Raw genomic sequence first — 21188 nt, forward strand, 5'->3', positions numbered from 1 at the left:
TTTTTAATAAGTAAGACATTGATAGGAGTTTAATAAAAACAGCTGCATGTTGAATTTAGTAAGATTACCAGCACTTCTAATTCTGTGGCGTTTGGCAGTCTAGTCCACAGACAATAAGGAAAGGACTGTGACTGCCTTTGTTTCAAAGCTAAACTATAAACCAGTTTCCTCCCAGTGTCAGTTCGGCCTATGTGGAGGAATGAACAAGGACGGTTTGGAGGTTATGAGCAAGACGGAGCCAGTTAGGCCAAATCTTTTTTCACTGTCCCAGTTATAATTTTGCAATGGCGGTTTCATAACTTTAAATCATGACTATCACAGATTTCATAAATAATCTAGGTAAACAATTAAAATAGGTAAATGTAATGGGATAAATACTTGTAGACAAACTGGTCATAATTTAGAATATAAAGTTAAGTTAAATAACAGATATTTCATTATTTGGGTATTTTCCAATAAACATATATTGTAGGAAAACATTCTTGCTAAAAAAGTGTTTTTTTCTAAAAAAAAAAAAAAAGATGAACAAGTTTTGTCTAATTCAAAGCTTATTTAAAGTTATGTATAAAACAAGGTAAAAGGAACCAGGAAATAAAAAAAGTAAAGAAAATTATAAAGAGGTAGTTTTTTAGGTAAAAAGAGCTTAAAGAGAAATACTATGATACAAGAAAGAATCCTGTATAGTAAGTTTAGTCCTAAAATAAAATAACTGGTTGTTTAAAAAGAAGGGATGTTCAGAACAAATCAGAAAGTCTGACCATGTCATGAACAGTGTAAGTCACAATAAGGATTTACATATTTAAAAAATCCAAAAACTTTTCTATAATAAAGTTGTCACATTGAATTTTGGTTTACTTAGGAAAAAAACTGAGATTTTTAAAAATTGAGGTTATTACATCCATGCATCTTCCTGTACATGCTTTCAAAATCCTTGCAACACTGAGTTACAGGGCTTTTTAACTCCTATGTCTAAAAATGAAAACCAAGTCCTGCTAAACATCCACTGCAATTAAAGCCTCATCTTCAGGCCTGATAGAAGACGCCAATTTAAATAAATGCTGCATTCCTGAGACACAGGGCAAGAAATGAAAGCTATTCAACGCCTCAAGACCCAGGGACTATTGTAAAAGAGGTGGGAGCATAAGAATGTAAGGGCCGATTTTGAAAGATAAAGTTGGTTCAGTTTCTCTATACATTAATTATTAATGTCAAAGGCACACTGATGCAAAACCAGTAAATGGACGCCTGTGTCAGATTAACAAGGTTTTCTTGAAGCATTTACCAACTCCTTAGTACAGGTTATAAAAGGCTTATGGAAGTTATATTTTATAATCAAGATTACATTTTATAGATTGTTTAGAAAATTTTTAAAAACAAATGTAATTGGCTTCATGCTGTTTTTATTAGGGCTTCTTGTTTAGAAAATTAAGTCTCCTGTCTCAAAGGATGAAGGTTTTCACTTTAAAAAAAATCCTTGAATTATCACTTTGGTTAAATAAATGACTTTACAATGACCTGTAGTCCTCTTTTTTAATATCAAGTGTTTTAAACATTTTATATTTGACAGTTTCCAAAATCAAATTTATATATTGTGTCTTTTTCTATCCTAAATAGAACATTAGTTTCTCTAAAGTCTAAAAATGACATAATTTGGCTTATCTGGTATAAAATTTATACAGGAAGTATTGTCAAATAAGAAATGGTGTTTGGCTTTCTTTCATATCCATTTGTATAAGTATGTTATTGGTGTGTGTTCCAAAATGATGGGAAACTCCTGTAATTCTGATATAACTTAGTGTACATTATTCATAATAATCATAATTGTTATGTTAAAATTATCGTGTGCCACGGAGGTAACAAATTCACTTGTCAATTGTATCTTTTAACTACGGCTGCCTTTACTTTTTTTTCATCCACAGACAGTTGTCTTGTCTTGTTTCAAACCCTCTTTATAAGGTGGGTTTATAATCAGCTGTAGGACTCTAACAGGTGCACTTAAATTCAGGTTTTCTGATAATTTTGGAAATTGTTACATTGGAATAAAGCAAAAAATTTTGGAACTCTTATGGAGAGCTGAAATGTTTATGACTATCAAACAGAACAGGAGCTAACTGAAATAACTGAACCAATAGAAAACTGAAGTAATCTTTGCTTTTTTGCTTAAAACATTGCGGATACTTTGTTTTTCAGAGTTAAGAAAACTTTAAGTTAGTTGCAGCTTTTAACAATAAAGTATATTCCTGTGAACAAAATTTGGAGCATATTTGTTTTTCTCTACCTAATTTCTCCAGAATTTGGAAATGGGGGGTATTCTTAATTTATGGCAATATAGTTATTTGCGTAAGTGCAATAAAAATCTGTTTTATTTTGCAATAGGACAGTTGGAGAATTTGGTTATTTTATCAAGGGTTTGACTGAAATGGTGTGCTTTCCTTCAAGGAATCAAATCTGACTTACAGAAGCCAATAAAGCCATTGGAAAAACTGGCCTCATGTTTTGTGTACACAGTCCCTGTACAGGGTTTCTGACCTGTGGTAAATAAAGAATGTCACTTTCTGACAGGTGCAGAAGCCCCAGGTTTATCTTGGAACCTCAAGAGGAGAGGAAATTCACTGAAATCATAGGTATTTGATGGCAGAAATCCATGGCTGGGCTTGGCTTTAAAGCCATCATTAAAAAATCAGGAAACAACAGGTGCTGGAGAGGATGTGGAGAAATAGGAACACTTTTACACTGTTGGTGGGACTGTAAACTAGTTCAACCATTGTGGAAGTCAGTGTGGCGATTCCTCAGGGATCTCGAACTAGAAATACCATTTGACCCAGCCATCCATTACTGGGTATATACCCAAAGGACTATAAATCATGCTGCTATAAAGACATGCCACACGTATGTTTTATTGCGGCACTATTCACAGTAGCAAAGAGTTGGAACCAACCCAAATGTCCAACAACGATAGACTGGATTAAGAAATGTGGCACATATACACCATGGAATACTATGCAGCCATAAAAAATGATGAGTTCGTGTCCTTTGTAGGGACATGGATGAAACTGGAAAACATCATTTTCCAGTAAACTATCGCAAGGACAAAAAACCAAACACCGCATGTTTCACTCATAGGTGGGAATTGAACAATGAGAACTCATGGACACAGGAAGGAAAAAGTCTTGTCTAAGATTCCTCCCATGGAACAAAGTTCCATCAAAGCCAATTTAAAAGCCTGTGTAAAAAATAATTATTGTTGCACTGTATGCAAATAATTAGGCCAAGAATAATAAAGCAAATCAGTTCTAACATGATTTATCTTTAGTAAAAATGGAAAACTGCAGAGAAAAAATTATGTTTCAAAACTACAGTAGACCTGTTTTTAGATTCTAGTCTTGCCTAATGTTTTCTCAATTTTTATTATTTTCTACAATTGGGACCGAATTCTAATTTTTCTTGGCCACAAGTCTTTAATGTTTTCAATTTTTTTTTCAATTATTCCTAACGTGGAGTCACTGAAAACTAAGCTGTGCTTTCTTAAAACCCTGCGAACTGAAGCCAGACAACTTAAACTTCAGAAGAAAATAACAACAACCTATTTACATACATAAGCCACTTTCATACCTGCCTACTGAGGTATGGACTGCAGAGTAATGTGGCTTACATTGATTTTTCCAGGGTTGTTCTTTTGTTGTTGTTGTTGTTTTCTCCCTTCCTCCCCCCTATTTTAACTTCACAGGATGTGAGACTTCACAACTTGCTAAAAAATGAGGTTTTGGGACCTACCTATCTAGGAATAAACTCTCCTAGCCATGAGAGATCAGATGAAACCCAAGACCAGAGACTCATTTGCTTGTAAAATGCTTTTTCCAAACGATTTTTTAAAAAGAAAAGGGGGGAAATGTGAAAGGAAAATATCTTGGATCCCTGAAATCACTCAGGAAAACTCAGGCTGGAAACTGCTTAGGGCCAACCTGCCTCCCATTCTATTCAAAGTCACCCTTCTGCTCCCTGAGATAGATGCATATCTGATTGGAGATGAATCAGAAACTCAGAAGAATGTAACCATTTGTGTATCAGTGATCTGTGACCTGGAAGCTCCCTCCCTGCTTCCAGTCTTCCTGAGTTCGCTTCAAGTTGTCACACCTTTCTAGACCAAAGCAATGTACTTTTTACATATATTGATTGATGTCTCATGTCTCCCTAAAATGTATAAAACCAAGCTGTGCCCTGACCACCTTGGTCATGTGTCGTCATGACCCTGAGGCTGTGTCACGAGTGTGTTCTCAACCTTGGCATAATAAACTTTCTAAATTAACTGAGACCTTCATTTGAGTTTGCTGCTGGACACACCCTCACTGTGTTCGTTGGCCTGTGTTTCTCTGTTAATGCCTATCACGAATCGCTTGGCTAACTAAAGCTTTGGGAAGTAGTTTAAAGTGGAAGAGTGTGATGGTGCTCCACCGACTTTGTATGTGTAGGAACTGCTTTGGGAATGCGGGGCATTGCATTGTCCCACGGGATTTTTAGTAGTGTGTTGTGATCCTATTTGGAAAACAACAATAGCACATGGTATATGTTTTTATTTGAAGGGTGCGACGGACCTTTTTACATGAATCAATGAAACTGCAGGACATAGCATCTCTGTTTCATGCTACAGTGAGGATTTCTTGAGGGAGAGAGCATTCCAAATCCTTTCCAGCAATATTGAGTATTATGCTACGATATTGTTAAGCCTAGTCACAATGCTGTGCTGTAGAACACCAGAGTACCCACGTCTCACCTGAGCATCCCTTTGTAGCCATTTCCAATCCTCCCCCGAGCCTCTGGTACCCACTGTTGACATTGCTACTGTATGAGATTGGCAGTATTTGTGTTTGTCTTCCTCTGCCTGGCTCTTGTTTTTTAACTTAATGTCCTCCAGGTTTCTCCATCTTGCTGGTAGTGAACTGATGTCCAGAAGTTTGATGGCTGAAGAGTGTACCATTGTGTATATATCCTTCAATTCCTGCATTTTTTCATCTGTAGAAAGACAAGTAGGTTGATTCCCCACCTTGGTTATTGTCCAGAGTACTTCATGAAACATGGGAAGGGAGATACCTCCTTGAGGTAGGTTTCCTTGGCTTTGCAGGTATACCCAGTGTTGGGATGGCTAGAGGAACTGGTGGTTGTGTCATTAATTGTTTCAGAAACCTCCAGCTGTCTCACAGTGGGTATACGAGTTTGCATTCAAAACAGTAGTATGTAATAGTTCCTCTGTCTGCAAATCTGCACTGCCCTTATCTTCAAAAAGTTTTATTGCTCTTTCTGGTCATACTCGTTCTCTGGGGAGAAACTCTCCTGATGTGGAGAGACTTTTCTATTACCTGAGAGTCTGTTTCAGGTTTTTTCAGAAATGCCTCTGCCAGTCTTTTGGGCATTTTTAGCGTGTGTATTGGTTTTTGTGTTTTTGTCCACTTAGGACCATTAGTTTCTTGAATATGTTAGATAAGAAGCCCTTCTAGATCCACAGTTTTCCATAATTTTCTCTCAGTCTGTGGGATGTCTTCTGTAGGGTTCACTGTTTTCTCTCCAGTGTTGAAGCTGTGTGAAGCTCTGAAGTTGTCCTTAGTCTCACATGGACACATTCACTTTTCTTAGCGGTGATTTCTGTGTCCCTTTGAGAAGAAAAGCGAGATGGTGAAGCCATTGTATGGTCTATGGGTATTTGAGTCCTGTGTGTTTTCTGTTTGTAGTTTAGGTGCACAGGTTCAAGTTTCCCCACAGTAGACACACACCCTATGTGTTTTCCTTGGAGGTTTTGGTTTCACAATTGCCCTTTGGTATTCAGTGGATTTTGTATCGCTTTTTGTCTCTTGTGTAAGGGAAGGGTTTATTTCAGTCCTTTGCACGTGACCCCCCAGTTTCTTCAACCATTGTGCCTTTGGTGTGCTTTTAGGGGAAAAGCAAGAATCCCATGGGTTCAGTGTTTATAATTGTGGGTTGATTATTTGGCTCCTTCGTTGTGTCCATTTGGTTATCTTTCAGTGTTCATGCCGCTAATGGATGGATTGGGCCACTGTAGGCTTTTTTTGTTTTGTGTGTTTTCTTGTATTTTCTTCCTTTTTTTCTATTTCTATTTCTGTTTCCAAAGCTGGGTTTTCTAAAATGATAGCTACTTTTATTGTGATCGAGGGGTGTACGCCTGCAGGTTCATTTCACTACATGGCTATACAGCAGACTTTTGATGCTTGAGGTCCTAACATACCCATCACCCAGGTGGTGAACACAGCACCTGTTGGATCATTCTTCCTCCAAGGCTTCCTGTCTCCCTCCTTTTTTTGTCTGGTAGTACCCAGCATCTGTTGATTTCATCTTTATGTTCATGTGTATTCAGTATTGAGTTTCTGCCTGTAAGTGAAAACCTGCGGTGTTCGGTCTTTTGTTCTTGCCTGAGTTCGCTTAGCAGAGTGGCCTGCAGTTCCATCTATGTTGCTGCTGAGGGCATGATTTTGTTTCTGTGTTTGATTTTCCTTGGTGGCTTCTTAGTATTCTGTGGTGCATAGGTATCACACCTGATTTTCTGTTGGTGGGCATCTAGGTCAGGTCCACGTCTTTATTCCTGTGAGTAGCACTCCTGTGAACTTGCAGATGTCTGTCTTTTTGATAGACACATGTATTTTTCCCTTGGGTAGATACAACCAAAGATCGTATTGGATTGCTGGGTCAAAGCAATCCAAAGAGGGTTGGATTGCTGGGTGGAAGGGTAGCTCTGCTTGCTTTCCCTCTTTGTTGTTGTTGAGAAATCTTGAAACTGCTCTCCGCAGTTTGAGACCTAGTTCGCATTACCCCAAGAGTGTAGCCGTGTTCGCTTTTATCTACTGCTACACAAATATGTTTTGTGTTTGGACAAATGGCCATTCTGACTGGTGTGTGATGGCACCAGTACCTCATCTCTGATGATTAGTGATGTTGAGCATTTTCTCGTGTCTTTTGGTCTTTTTTAGGTCTTGTTTTGACTAGTGTGTTTGTGTCATTTGCCCATTTTTTACTTGGGTTATTTTTCTGCTTCTTGATTTAGGTAAGGTCTTCTAGATTCTGGCTGTTAGAACTTGGTCAGATGCTTGGTTTGGGAACATTTTCTCCCATCATGTAGGCTGTGTGTTTACTGTGTTGGCAGTCGCTTTGCTGTGCAGCAGGTCTGTAGTTTCTTAGGCCAGACTTGTACTTTTGGTTTTTTGTTGCATTTCTTTTGGGTACTAATTGTCTAAGTGGTTTGCAAAAGCCTATGTTGAGAAAGGTGTTTGATAGGTTGTCTCTTAGGACTTTCACATTTGAAGTCTTCTATTTCAATCTTTGGTTGATCTTGAGTTAATTTTCCATATGATGAGAAGCAGGGCTGCAGTGTTAATTCTTCTGCACATGGCTAGTCATGTATCCCAGTGCCATTCGTCGCATAGTGAGCCTTTTCTTTATTTATTATTTCTGTGGTTTTGTCAAAGGTCAGATGGTTGTAGTTCTGCCAGGCTACTTCTGCATTTTCTAACTTGTCTAGGTGAAAGCTAGGTCATTTCTTTCTGTTATGATCTATTCTGATTTCTTGGGTTCAAGAACTGATAAATGAATTTTAGAAACTGAAGAATCCACTTACATTCTCAAGGTTAGAAACCATCACCATCACCCTATTCTGTGATGTTATGGACTTTATTGAGTTACATCTTTACCCTTTTCCCTCAAGTCTCTCCTCTGGATTTATTTTGTGAAATTAGATTCTGAATCACATTTTGTTGCATAAACTGTGCTTGAGCAAAAAAAGTTTTTTTTTTTTTTCTAAAAACATCCTTAGTATGCATGGGGTGAAGAACAACAAACATATCTTCTCTTTCTACTAATCACACCATTACACTCTTTTGCAGCCTCTTTGATGCTACATATGGCCATCCAAATGAGCCCTGGCTAAGTACATGTGGATAGAAGTTAATGTTTGCTTCTTGCAAGCCTGGCCCGTGATTCTATGTTCTGATTTTAGAACATAAAAAAGAAGTGAGACTTGCTGAATGAGACAGAAAGCACTCTTGAACGCTTCCTCTGACAAGCTCCAAGGCACACTAGTTGCCTTGCACTGCTTTGGACAGCTACTCATTTGTTGGACAATAATTTCCCAACATGGGGACAACCCAGAGCATTTTCCACGTTGATATTCTGCTTCAGTTGCTCATAGTTTTGATCAAAGCTAGACAGTGACTAATCCAGGAGACTCAGACCCCAGGCCAGCGTGGAGTCCTGTGGTTGAAGACAGGCTGGACCATCAGAGGAAGAAAACAAGTAGGCCTTTTTTCTGGATTTTCACCTGCTCTGTTTTCAGGAAACCTGAAGCCAGTTAATGTTATTCAGGCATGACTGAAAAGAGATTATTTTGAGTTGTTTTGGTGGCACCAAGAAATGTGCCAATGTGACAGCCAAAAAAGCAGAAAGACCAAGGCATTGAGAGTGGTAGAGCCACTGATGATGCTGGGTCTGGTAGGCTTTTGGAGATCTCCCAGCCCCAAAACAGCCAAGCAACTCTGTCCTGGGTTGTGAGTGGGCTCAGCCCCCGTGTACACCCATGCTTGGATTCTGGCACACATGGCACCCACAGGAGGCAGCGCCCCCTCCAGGAGACCGGTTGGCAGGACCCTGTCTCCACACGCGAAGACAGCAGGCAGAACCCACACATTCTCTACTTCTCCCAGTGCCAGTTGCCCGTGGGGGTTCACGATGAGACCGACGGGTCCAACCTGCAGGCAGAGTTGCCACCCCAGCCTGTGGCAAAGTGGACCTTTTTCTGCCAGAGGGGTCTGCTTTCCCATTGGCCAAAAAGGCCTCAAATGACAGGGACAGAACAAGGCACAAGTGCCCATTAGAGTGTCTGAGCCCACCTGGTGTCTGCTCCCACACATCTCCTGGGAGGTCCCAGCAGGTACCCAGGCCTGGGCCACAGCTCACCCCATATTCAGAGGTGGGTAGCACAGCTGCCCTGTGCAGGCCTCAGGGAGGAAAGGGAGAAAGATGACAAAAGCAAGACACAAGAAATGCAGCAAAAGCACACTAACATACACGCTTGACACTCATCTGGGGCAGGCCATCCTCTCACTCATGACCAGCAGTGCAGGCAGCCAAGAGCCGGGCAGGAGGCGGTACCACCATCCCCTGAGTTAGGGTCTGGATCCAGGGAAGAACATAGAGTCAACGGCCACTGACCTCAGGATCTGCAGTTTGCAGGGAGGGGATGCTGTAAGAAGAACTGTTCCAGGTCACAGCTAAATATGTCTGACTTCAAGAAAATACTTCAAACCAAAGTACATTTATGGAAGACTCTCAATGATATAAAAAAGCAGTTTAGAAAATGTGAAAGCAATCACCGAACATACTCATATATTTTCATCTAAATTTAGCTACAGAGTTTTTCTAAAACTGGGATCAGGCCAGGTATGGTGGCTCAGGCTTGTAATCCTAGCACTTTGGGAGCCTGAGGCCGGAGGATAGCTTGAGGCCAGGAGTGGGAGACCAGCCTGGGCAACATGGTGAGACCCCTCATCTCTACCGAAAATGCAGAACTTGGCCAGTCATGGTAGCACACCCCTGTAGTCCCAGCTACTCAGAAGGCTGAGGTGGGAGGACTGCTTGAGCCTGGGAGGTTGAGGCTGCAGTTATACAAGATTGCACCACTGCGTTCCAGCCTGAGTGACAGCCCATCTCAAAAAATAACAGTAATTCCCGATTTTAATAACTATTCTGGAGTTGTGCAGGTTCTCACTCACGTGGGAGCTAAAAAAACTTGATCCCATGGACACAGAGAATACAATGGCAGTACCAGAGGCCGGGAAGACTGGGTATGTGGAAGGGAGAATGAAGAGAGGTTGGCTATTGGGTACAAACCTACAGTTAGAAGAAATAAGCTGTAATGTCTGACAGCAGGCTGTGGTGACTAACATTATTATGAGTAAATATTCAAAGTAACCAGATTACACGTTTTATGCATGTAACAAGTATTTGTATCTATCCTACAAAGAGGTAAAATATTGTGTCAATAAGATGGAGAGGTTATGCCCAAGCCTCCAGAGAGGGGCTCCTTGGATCCGCACAGCACATCCTGCCCACCTGCATCCACTGCTGCACTATGCTCCTCGTATCTGGGCCTTCATGCTCTGGTCCCCAAAGCAGGTGGTGCTGACTCAGGTGGCCACACTGTGGACCTGGGCGTTGGTGGCCCAGAGGGTGGGTGCTGGAGGCTTCCTGCCCTTCATGTTCCACTGGGACCAGATGGAGCCAGGCAGTGACAGGGTACCACCTTCTTGACCAGATCCTGGAACACAGGAGTGTCACCTGGCCCATTGTCATCCCAACTTAGCACCCAAAGTACCCTCGGGCCTGGGCCATGGCTGGGCTGGAACTCAGGATGGTTAGGATGCAGCTCAAGCCTTGTGGCATCTCTGGGTTCTCTGTCCACTGAGGGTGCCCTGGGATGCAGAGCTGGTGGGAAGAAATTGGCATTTCCCCAGCCTATCCTCATTCATGCCAAGCACCCCAGACTGTCCTTCCTGGTGCATCGCCCTGGTCACATTCCCCAGGGCAGGTCAGGGCTTTGTTCAGGGATTTCCCATAGTCAGGTGCCTAATAAGTGCTGAGACGTGCAAGGCCAGTTGGGCAATTGGGTAGGTGCTCTTTGGTGAGCACCCCCAGAAGGGCAGTCCCCCACCCAGGTGTCTGTGTGCTCCTGCTTGTGTTTGACTGTTACGGTGCTTCATGCCAGGGCCACCACTCCCATCCCTCCTGTCAGGAACGACACAGACAGCAAGTGCTTGGGGGTAAGGCATTTGCCAGGTAACACAGGTGGCGAGTGCGGGAGCTGGGATTTGAACCCGGATCATGGCACTCTGTATGGGGCAATGGAAGGTTTGAGGATGCCCATGTAGGAAGGAAGGGCAGCCTGGCCCCACTGAGCCCAGCTGCTCCCTGTGACCCTGGAGGAAACTCCTCAGCCCCCAGCTGGGGAGAGAGTCCAGGAGGCCAGGCTTCCTTTTGCTTCCTGGCTCGGGATCACAGAGGAACAAGGAAATTTAGTGTGTATGTCTTCTTTTCGTTTCATTCAAAATTTAATTTAGTATCAAGCAAGAGGAGCTTTAGCTTAACCCTGCATATCCAGGCAAGACTTCAGTTACAAAATATACTTTTTTTTTTTTTTTTTGCACTTGTGATCGGCTTCCCCTCTACTTCTTTTGGTAAGAGCAGGTTGGTGTCCAGGCTCAGAATCCATTTTTCCTCCCACACCAAAGCACCTGTGGTTTGGGTGAAGCAGCCTGGCTGCGTAAAGCTTCGCAGCAGAAGGGTCCCGGTAGGATGGTCGAGGTGGTCCAGCTGAGAGGCCAGCACCAGGGAGGCTCAGTGTCCTGTTCCCAGGATCTGCACATGGGGTTGCCTTTCTGCATCTCCCCATCAGTGGTAGGTGCTCCTCCAAGCCCCTCTTGCTGGCCTGGACACAACGTCCTGACCTTGACCCTATTGCATGCCAGTGGAGCAGAGCCCCCCAGGCCAGGTGTTGGCCCTGGCTTGGACAGGCAGGGGGCACCGGGACAGGAGCTGAGTGCGATCCTGTGGCCCCAAATGCCTCCTCGCTGATGGCCTCGTGTTCTGGGTGCGGAGCAAAGAGGAGCAGGTGTCGAAGGCACCTCAGGCAGGCGCTGGGCTCTGGCGTCTTGTGCTCCATGATTTTTTTTTATTATACTTTAATTTTTAGGGTACATGTGTACAACGTGCAGGTTTGTTACATATGTATACATGTGCCATGTTGGTGTGCTGCACCCATTAACTCATTTAGCATTAGGTATATCTCCGAATGCTATCCCTCCCCCCACCCCACAACAGGCCCCGGTGTGTGATGTTCCCCTTCCTGTGTCGTGTGTTCTCATTGTTCAGTTCCCACCTATGAGTGAGAACATGCTCCGTGATTTCGAGACCATTTGTAGCCAGCTCCGCCGGCCCGTGCTCCGAGCTGCAGCAGCTGCCATGCACAACAGCACCGCCAGGAGTGTCCTGGGGGCTTTCTTCAGAGGAGGCTGTCAGCATCCTCAAGTTCCAGCCGCTTAGCCCCAGTCCTGCTTCAAGAGGTTTTTTCACCACAGGCTTCTCAATGGCTTGAAAGCTCGGCTGACTCCCAGGAAGTTTGCCGGGAACACCAAGCTGTCAGTGACATTCGTGGCGCCAAGACTTACGCGGGTTGCACGCATCGGCCACTGTCTGTGCCACGTGCACTGACGCCACCTGAGATGTGCACGCCGCACGCGCACGCGCACGCGCACGCGCACGCGCACGCCGCAAGCGCAGCAGCGGCTTGGCTGGCTTGTAATGGCTTGCACGTGCACGCCGCGCGCGCATAATGGTTTGGCTGGCGTGTAACTGCACGCGCGTGCCGCACGTGTGTAACGGCTTGGCTGGCCTGTAACGGCTTGCACGCGCACGCTGCACGTGCGTAACGGTTTGGCTGGCGTGTTGCACCGCACCGCCGCCGTGCGGCTTGCTGGCCTGTAGCGGCTTGGCTTTGCGTTGGTCGCTTGGATTGACCTTTCCTCCTTGGATTGACGGTTTCCCCTTGGATTGACCTTTCCTCCTTGGATTGACGGTTTCTCCTTGGGTTGACGTTTCCTCTCTCACGTTCTTTTACTGGGCTTGATCTTTTCTCTGCTGGGTTTGGCATTCCCTTGGGTGGGCCGGGTGTTTTCTTGGGGGGGGGTGGCCCTTCCTGGGGTGGGCGTGGGGTCACCCTGGGTGGGTGTGGGTTTTCCCTGAGTGGGGTGGGCTGGCCTCCCCTGCTGGGGTTGGCAGGTTTTGGCTGGGATTGACTTTTCAAACAGATTGGAAACCCGGAGTTACCTGCTAGTTGGTGAAACTGGTTGGTAGACGCGATCTGCTCGCTACTACTGGCCTCTCCTGGCTGTTAAAAGCAGATGGTGGCTGAGGTTGGTTCAATGCCGGCTGCCTCCTCTGTGAAGAAGCCATTTGGTCTCAGAAGCAAGATGGGCAAGTGGTGCTGCCACTGCTTCCCCTGCTGCAGGGGGAGAGGCAAGAGCAACGTGAGCACTTCTGGAGACCACGACGACTCTGCTATGAAGACGCTCAGAAGCAAGATGGGCAAGTGGTGCTGCCATTGCTTCCCCTGCTGCAGGGGGAGAGGCAAGAGCAACGTGGGCGCTTCTGGAGACCACGATGACTCCGCTATGAAGACGCTCAGAAGCAACCTGGGCGCTTCTGGAGACCACGATGACTCCGCTGTGAAGACGCTCAGAAGCAACGTGGGCGCTTCTGGAGACCACGATGACTCCGCTGTGAAGACGCTCAGAAGCAACGTGGGCGCTTCTGGAGACCACGATGAGTCCTCTGTGAAGACACTCAGAAGCAACGTGGGCGCTTGGGGAGACTACGATGACAGCGCCTTCATGGAGCCCAGGTACCACGTCCATCGAGAAGATCTGGACAAGCTCCACAAAGCTGCCTGGTGGGGTAAAGTCCCCAGAAAGGATCTCATCGTCATGCTCAGGGACACTGACGTGAACGAGAAGGACAAGCAAAAGAGGTAACCAGGCCTGGGCTGGGAGGAGGTGGGACGTGGGGGGATGATGGGGACATACCCTCCTGGCGGGGGAGGAAGGGGACCTGGCTTTCTCGCCTCCGCAGGCCTCACACCACCCTGGATGTGGAAACCTCAGAGAGGTCAGGGCCCAGGCCCCTTTATGAGCTGCAACGCAAAAACAAAACTTTAGCTGATTTCCAATCAAATTATAATTTTCCTCGTAGAACACTAATAGACTGTTTTAAAGTGATTTAACTCGCAAAATTGTTGATGCAGCAGATTATTTTTAATCTACAGATTTTAAAACAATGTTCTATACGTTATAGAAAAGTGTATATTGAGAACTAAGAAGGAAGCCCCATAACACATCAACTTCAGGGCTAAATATTCTTCAAATAAAATCCAGTATGGGTTTTATATAAATGTACACTGTGTAAATATGTTCTTTACTGAGGAACCTTAGAAGGAAACTGAAATGGGAAGATGGTTCCTGTGCTCGAATAGGAAGATCGAATTTTCTTAAGATGTGAGCTTTTTGGCTGGCGGGGTGGCTCATGCCTGTAATCCCAGCACTTTGCGAGGCCTAGGTGGGCGGATCACGAGGTCAGGAGATCGAGACCATCCTGGCTAACATGGTGAAACCCCGTCTCTACTAAAAAATATAAAAAAATTAGTTAGGCGCGGTGGCAGGTGCCTGCAGTCCCAGCTACCCAGGAGGCTGAGGCAGGAGAATGGCGTGAAACTGGGACGCGGAGCTTGCAGTGAGCCAAGATAGCGCCACTGCACTCCAGCCTGGGAGACAGAGCGAGACTCCGTCTCAAAAAAAAAAAAAAAAGATGTGAGCTTTTTCTATTTATCACTTTCACCTAAGCCAAATAAAAATAGCAGTTTTAGCGTTTTTAAATTCCACATGCTGTCTTTTATTATTGTGATAATTTTTTTTGTAACAGAATGGTAAAAGGCTTGCTTTTCCAGATATCAAAATGTGCATGTTATTTATTTCCACAAATTGTTTACTAACGGCTGAAAAGACATCAATGAATAAAACAGAATAGGAAATTTAGAAATACCCAAATATATGTAAGAATTTAGCACTTGATAATGGTGATGTTTTTTATTATTTAAAAAAGATGGATTGTTCATAATTCATTTTTGGAGAAAACTATCTAGATGTTTATATCACAAAAATAAGAGTATAGATTAAAAATTTTAAATATTTGAAAAGAGAAACATACCAGAAGAAAACACAAATGCCTATTTATATATTTTTTTGATGGAGTCTCTCTCTGTTGCCCAGGCTGGAGTGCAGTGGTGCAATCTTGGCTCACTGCCACCTCTGCCTCCTAGGTTCAAGCAATTCTCTGCTTCAGCCTACTGAGTGGCTGGGATTACAGGCACCTGCCACCACGCCTGGCTAATTGTTTTGTATTTTTAGTAGAGATGGGGTTTCACCATCTTGGCCAGGCTGGTCTTGAACTCCTGTCCTCGTGATCCACCCATCTTGGCTTCCTGAAGTGCTGGGGTTACAGGCGTGAGCCACCGTGCCTGGCCTATATATGCAGATATAATAAAATAAGCACATTTTAAAATTGGGCAAAGTACTTTTTTGCATATCTACCAGTGACCTATGCGCATAGGAAAAGATAGCGTTCCTGGTAGAAGAAGGAATTAAGTTAGAAGAGGAATGAAATACTGTTTTCTATTTAAGTTAGAGGAGGAATGAAAGGCCGGGTGCAGTGGCTTAGCCTGTTATCCCAGCACTTTAGGAGGCTGAGGCAGGTGGATCATGAAGTCAGGAGTTTGAGACCAGCCTCGCCAGTGTGGTGAGCTCCCATCTCTACTAAAAATACAAAAAATTAGCTGGGCATGGTGGCACACACCTGTAATCTCAGCTACTCAGGAGGCTGAAGCAAGAGAATTGCTTGAACCAGGGAGGTGGAGGTTGCAGTGAGCCGAGATCATGCCACTACATTCCAGCATGGGTGACAGAGTGAGACTCCATCTCAAAAAAAAAAAAAAAAAGAAATACTGTTTTCTATCCACAAAGTTTGTGAGGATGAAGAACAGTGGTACTTATATACTTGTTTAAAGTTTAAATTGCTGCAGGTTTTCAAACAGACACTTTAGTGGTAAGAATCACATTTTAAAAATGTTATGCTTTTTACTCATCAATTCCATTATACTGAAATATCTTTACCAAATAGATGTCTGTTTTTCTTAGTATTGTTTAAAATAGCAGTGTGTTTAGAAGAACCCATATAAAGATTTCATGAACAAATTTCAGTGCATCCATAGGATGGAATAATATGTAACTATTGAGGATGTCAGTAGATACAGAGATATGTCGACATGCAAAGATGTACTTTGCTATATCAAGTGAGAAAAAAACCAGTTTGTTACACATATACACGAACAGAATCTGCTCTTGTGTTAGCTGAAAATATGTAGAAAATATAATCAAACTTGTTTCTGGGGATTTGTAAGTGAAGTTTTTCCCTTTCTCTTATCTGTGGTTTCTGCAGTGAACATCTGAAGTTTTAGTTAAGGTTCATTAGTAATGAAATAATCCTTGGGAAGAGAAGGAATATGCTTCTTGCATAGATGCAAATAATTTCTCACATTCTATTATTTATTTTTATTTCTGTGGTTAGGTATCTTCTGTGAACTTTTACCCTCTTCAGAAGTAAAGGGATTGTGTTTACCTGTTCCTGTAGATTTTATTGTATATACATTTTATTACATAATTACCTTTTCATTATATATAGATTAACATGTAAAAAGTATGAATTAATCATTTTACTTGAGTTATATATTTATGAAAATTAAAATAGCAAATATAAAAGATTATTACTATTGCACATGTATTGCCCTACTTTACAGGAGTTTTCTTTAAAAATATTGAACTCCCAAGCTGTGTTCTTCCATTTTTTCAATCCATTTAGTCATCAGACATAAGCCAGACACCTATTATGGGGCAGGCATATTCTACTATCTCTCAGGATCCTTCCATCTTTGAAAACTTCATGTTTACCTGCTAGGCTTAAGCAAGCTGAGAGATTTAAAATTGGGGCATTAGGACTTAATCTCAATTGAAGCTTTTCCTCCCTCCTTTCAAACAGAAGCATTTCTGAAGGTAGAAAATAGTAAAAGGCAACCCTTAACTGCCCTTTTGAAAATTTATAAGTCTTGGGTAAAGACTGTTTTAGTTGTTTTAAGTACTAAAATGTGGTACATACACAGCATGGAATACTATGCAGCCATGAAAGAAGGAACGAGAGCATGTCCTTTGCAGGGACATGGATGGTGTTGAAAGCCATTATCCTTAGAAAACTAACATAGGAAGAGAAAACCCAATACTGCATGTTCTCACTTATAGGTGGGAGCTACATGATGAGAACACGCAGATACCTAGAGGGAAGCAACACACACTGGGGCCTATCAGAGGGTGGAGGGTGGGAGGAGGGAAAGAAGCAGGAAATAGAACGAACAGGTACTGGGCTTAACACCTGGGTAATGAAATAGTCTGTACAACCAACCCCCTTGGTGCACGTTTACCTATGTAACAAACCTGCACATCCTGCACATGTACCCCTGAATGTAAAAGTTGAAAAAAGCTCCACAAATAGTTTCATAAATCCTTTGTAAAAAGAGAAAATTTATAAGTCTTGAATCCGAATATGAATCATTGGAAATATCTGATGTACATACATTGTATAAATCTAAGTATTGAAAAAAATAAGCCCATGCTATGCATTTCAATTCCAAGTTTTCTTTGGCTTAAAGTTTATTGAAAACCAAAGTAAAAATTGGTTTATTTTAGAAATTTGTTGTTGTTTTCACCTCAGCTCTCTTATTCCATAGTACTTAAAACTAAAATTTATCTAAATGCTGGTCATCTGAGTGGAACCGCCCCAGACCTGTTATAACATATTCTACTTAATGTAAGGCACCAGGGATTGTATGATGCCCCATTATTTTATATCTCAATAAGAGAATTATTTAAATGCCACCAATTATAGTAAATCATGAATTGTAAGTGGTATTTCAGTGGAGACAACATGGAGACAATGATCATCTTAGAATCACTAAAATACAATGTTACCTGCAATATTTAAAACATACCTGAAAGTGTAGGTATAATTGTATCATCTCACTTAATTCTTTAGTGGTATTAGTAAAAATTATAATATCTAACAATTATTGAGCTGTTGTTAGGAACTATTCTATATCTTTTGTGCAGAGTCTCATTTAAGAATTACAGTGGTTTCCTGTGAGAAAGCTACTATTTTCATTCCTATTTTATTGACGAGGAAACTGAGACCCCAGAAGGCTAAGCAACAGCCAGGAAGTGACAGAGCTTCAAGTAGGATTCCAGCCCAAGTTGAATGTCATCCAAGGGCTATGCTCTTTGTATTCATATAGGCTGCTCTTTCATTAATACAGCGAGTAATGAGAGATAATAAATAGTGTGGTTTTTTCATGGGAAAGTTAAATGTTTGTTTTGAAGGCAGAGTAATAGCAGGGTATTCAGTGTTTGCAATTACGTAAATCATTGATACGGCTGTAGCTGGTGCACTACAATTTCCTAAAAAGTCTTCTCACTCTCATAGGACTGCTCTACATCTGGCCTCTGCCAGTGGGAATTCAGAAGTAGTAAACTCCTGCTGGACAGACGATGTGAACTTAATGTCCTTGATGACAAAAAGAGGACAGCTCTGACAAAGGTATGCAGTAGCCAACTATATCAGCGTGAGGTGGGTTTGATTTCAATACATAGCATAAAAATGAGTTTTCTCCTTTAAATATAAGTAGTTGGTGAAAGCTGTGGAATGTTTATTTTGAATTCCTAGGATTTGTAATTTGTTTTTGGTCTAATACTGACAGGCCGTACAATGCCAGGAAGATGAATGTGCATTAATGTTGCTGGAACATGGCACTGATCCAACTATTCCAGATGAGTATGGAAATACCAGTCTGCACTATGCTATCTACAACGAAGATAAATTAATGGCCAAAGCACTGCTCTTATACGGTGCTGATATCGAATCAAGAAACAAGGTATAGATCTACCAATTTTATCTTCAAAATACTGAAATGCATTCATTTTAACATTGACCTGTGTACGGGCCAGTTTTCCGTATTTGGAAGCTCAAGCATAACCTGAATGAAAATATTTTGAAATGAACTAATTATCTAAGATTTTATTTTAAATATTGTAACTTTCAAAGAAGCATTAGAGGGTACAGCTTTTTTAAATGCACTTGTGGTAAATACTTTTTTTGAAAACACTGAATTTATAAAAGGTAATACTTACTATTTTTCAATTTTTCCCTCCTAGGATTTTTTCCCCCTAATGAATGTAAAATGGCAAAATTTGCCCTGAAACAGGTTTTACATGAAAACTCCAAGAAAACTTAAACATGTTTCAGTGAATAGAGATCCTGCTCCTTTGGCAAGTTCCTAAAAAGCAGTAATAGACACGAGGTGATGCACCTCTCAGTGGCAAGGCTTAAGATATTTCTGATTGCTCATGAGGCAGAAGTGGAAAGGGAAAAAGAGCAATCCGAAATATCAGGGCCAATTTGGAAATTAGGTAATAGAGGGAAAAGACCGTGAAGAGGTTGTGTGTGTGTGTGTTGTTGTTGTTGATTCATTTGTTTCCTTTGTATGGTGAGACAAGGTTCTCTTCAATTTTAGAGAATGACAGTTTTCAGTTTGGGAGAGGGAGTTAGTGGGTTGTAAACTGCCTAGAGATCAATTTTAGGAGGCCTCTGAGGAACCAGATTGGCAGTGAATTGGTGTAATGTAAGGGGAAACCCTTGAGCAGAGGGAATATCAAGTAATTAACTGACTTAGTATCCTATTCTGGTAGAAATGGCCAATTAGAGTCTCAGCTCTGCTTTCAAATCTAGAGTGTCTGGATGAGAAGGTGGAAGATAAATAAGTAACAAGATCAAGTTGGATTTTGAGTTGACTAGACCCTGTTCTTCTCTTACTGGGAACAATCGTGGTGTTTTCAGCAAATGGGTCTCTCTCCTCCTCCTTACTCTTTTTGGCCAAATCTTCAAATGAGAAAGGGAATTGGTCATGTGGGTGAGAAATGAGACTGAAGTAATTGTCTATTACACTAGCTTTCAGCTAGAATTGTGCATCCCAGTAACCTGAGGAAAGTGTTTAAATAATCAACAAGTCTAGGCTTTTTCCTGAAGATTTTGATACAGTAAGTCTAATAAAGCCTGGATATGTATATTTGAAAATGTTTCCTTGAAGCAGGCATGGTGGTGCATGGCTGTGGTCCCAGTTGCTAGGGAGGCTGAGGTGGGAGGATTGCTTCAGCTCAGGAGTTCGAGTCTAGCCTGGTCAACATAATGAGACCAACAACAACGACAACAACAACAATAACAACAATTTTCTCAAAATCTGGATACACTCCTGCTTAAGAACACTGAATACAGAAATGTAATATGTAAATTCTTATATCTCAGAAACTTAAGGTAGCTCTAGAAGAGTTGGAGTTGGATATGTGCTGATTTCTTTAAATCTTTCCTTTCCAGTAACGTTAATCTGACTTTTTTTTTTTTTTTGAGATGGGGTCTCACTCTGTTTCCCAGGCTGGAGCGCGGTGGTGCAATCACAGCTCACTGCAGCTCGACCTCCCCAAGCTCAGATGGCCTCCAACTTCAGTTTTTTTTTAGTAGAGATGAGGTTTTTGCCATGTTTCTCAGGCTGGTCTTGAAACTCTGGCTCAAGCGGTTCACCCGCCTCAGCCTCCAAATGCTAGGATTACAGGTGTGAGCCCCATTCCTGGCCTAGTCTGTCTTTTATCTCTGTGGTCGAGACATTAAAATGAATATTGTTGGTAGTATCTATCAGGTTACAGAATAATACATTTTCCTTTCTACCATCAGTTATTCACTGCCATTCAGACGTCTTTAGAAATTTGCTGTGAGTAGTCTTCAGTAAGTAGAGGATGGCCTCTCAGCATTTTGTGTCTCTTGTTCATCATTCAGTGCTTAGGTCAGTAAGTCGTTAAGGCAGAGTTTTCTCAATTAGAATTATAGCAATTCTAAACATTTTTTGCCAATTGCAGTTGTATTATGGACTATTCCAGTGCGGTCTCAAGTATGTAGAGCTTTGGCATAATCGGCAGTTTTAAACACTTAAAACCATGGAGTTACTTAAGAATACAGATAGGAATTCCTGTTAATTTTAGTTCAGTAGTCCTACGAACTGATGATTTAGTTACAATCTGGGAAATTTAAATACAGATAGATTTTAAATAAATGAATGTTGGAAAGTTTTTTCGAATGGGCAGTATGAGTTTAATAGCAATTTTTGTTGCATGTTGGAGGTTGAACTTTCGGTAAAACAGAAACTAAAGAATATTTTACATGCAAATTCTTGCTTTATACACAATTTGTTTTAGGGTTGAGGATATACAGACAAAAGATACAGCTCCTGCCCTCAGGAAGCTCTTTGTTTAGATGGGAAAAATATTATCATCCAATAATGCCATACCAAATGCTGGGTTAGAAGTAAAGAGTCTTGGAAGCAGTAAATGTTTAAAGTGAGTTTTTGAGTTGATTAGAGTTAACGTGGTGAGGCAGAGAAGGGA

The 21188-nt window shown here is 42.1% G+C and overlaps 2 pseudogenes; one reads left to right on the forward strand and one right to left on the reverse strand.

Moving 5' to 3' along the window:
- LOC100592423 overlaps window positions 1-12700 on the reverse strand; it is a 31477-nt pseudogene extending 18777 nt beyond the window's left edge.
- LOC115833820 lies at window positions 12548-18703 on the forward strand (annotated as a pseudogene).
- Window positions 18704-21188: the final 2485 nt, after the last annotated feature.

The sequence above is a fragment of the Nomascus leucogenys genome, unplaced genomic scaffold, assembly GCF_006542625.1.
Source record: "Nomascus leucogenys isolate Asia unplaced genomic scaffold, Asia_NLE_v1 001269F_44721_qpd_obj, whole genome shotgun sequence".
Taxonomy (NCBI): Eukaryota; Metazoa; Chordata; class Mammalia; order Primates; family Hylobatidae; genus Nomascus; species Nomascus leucogenys.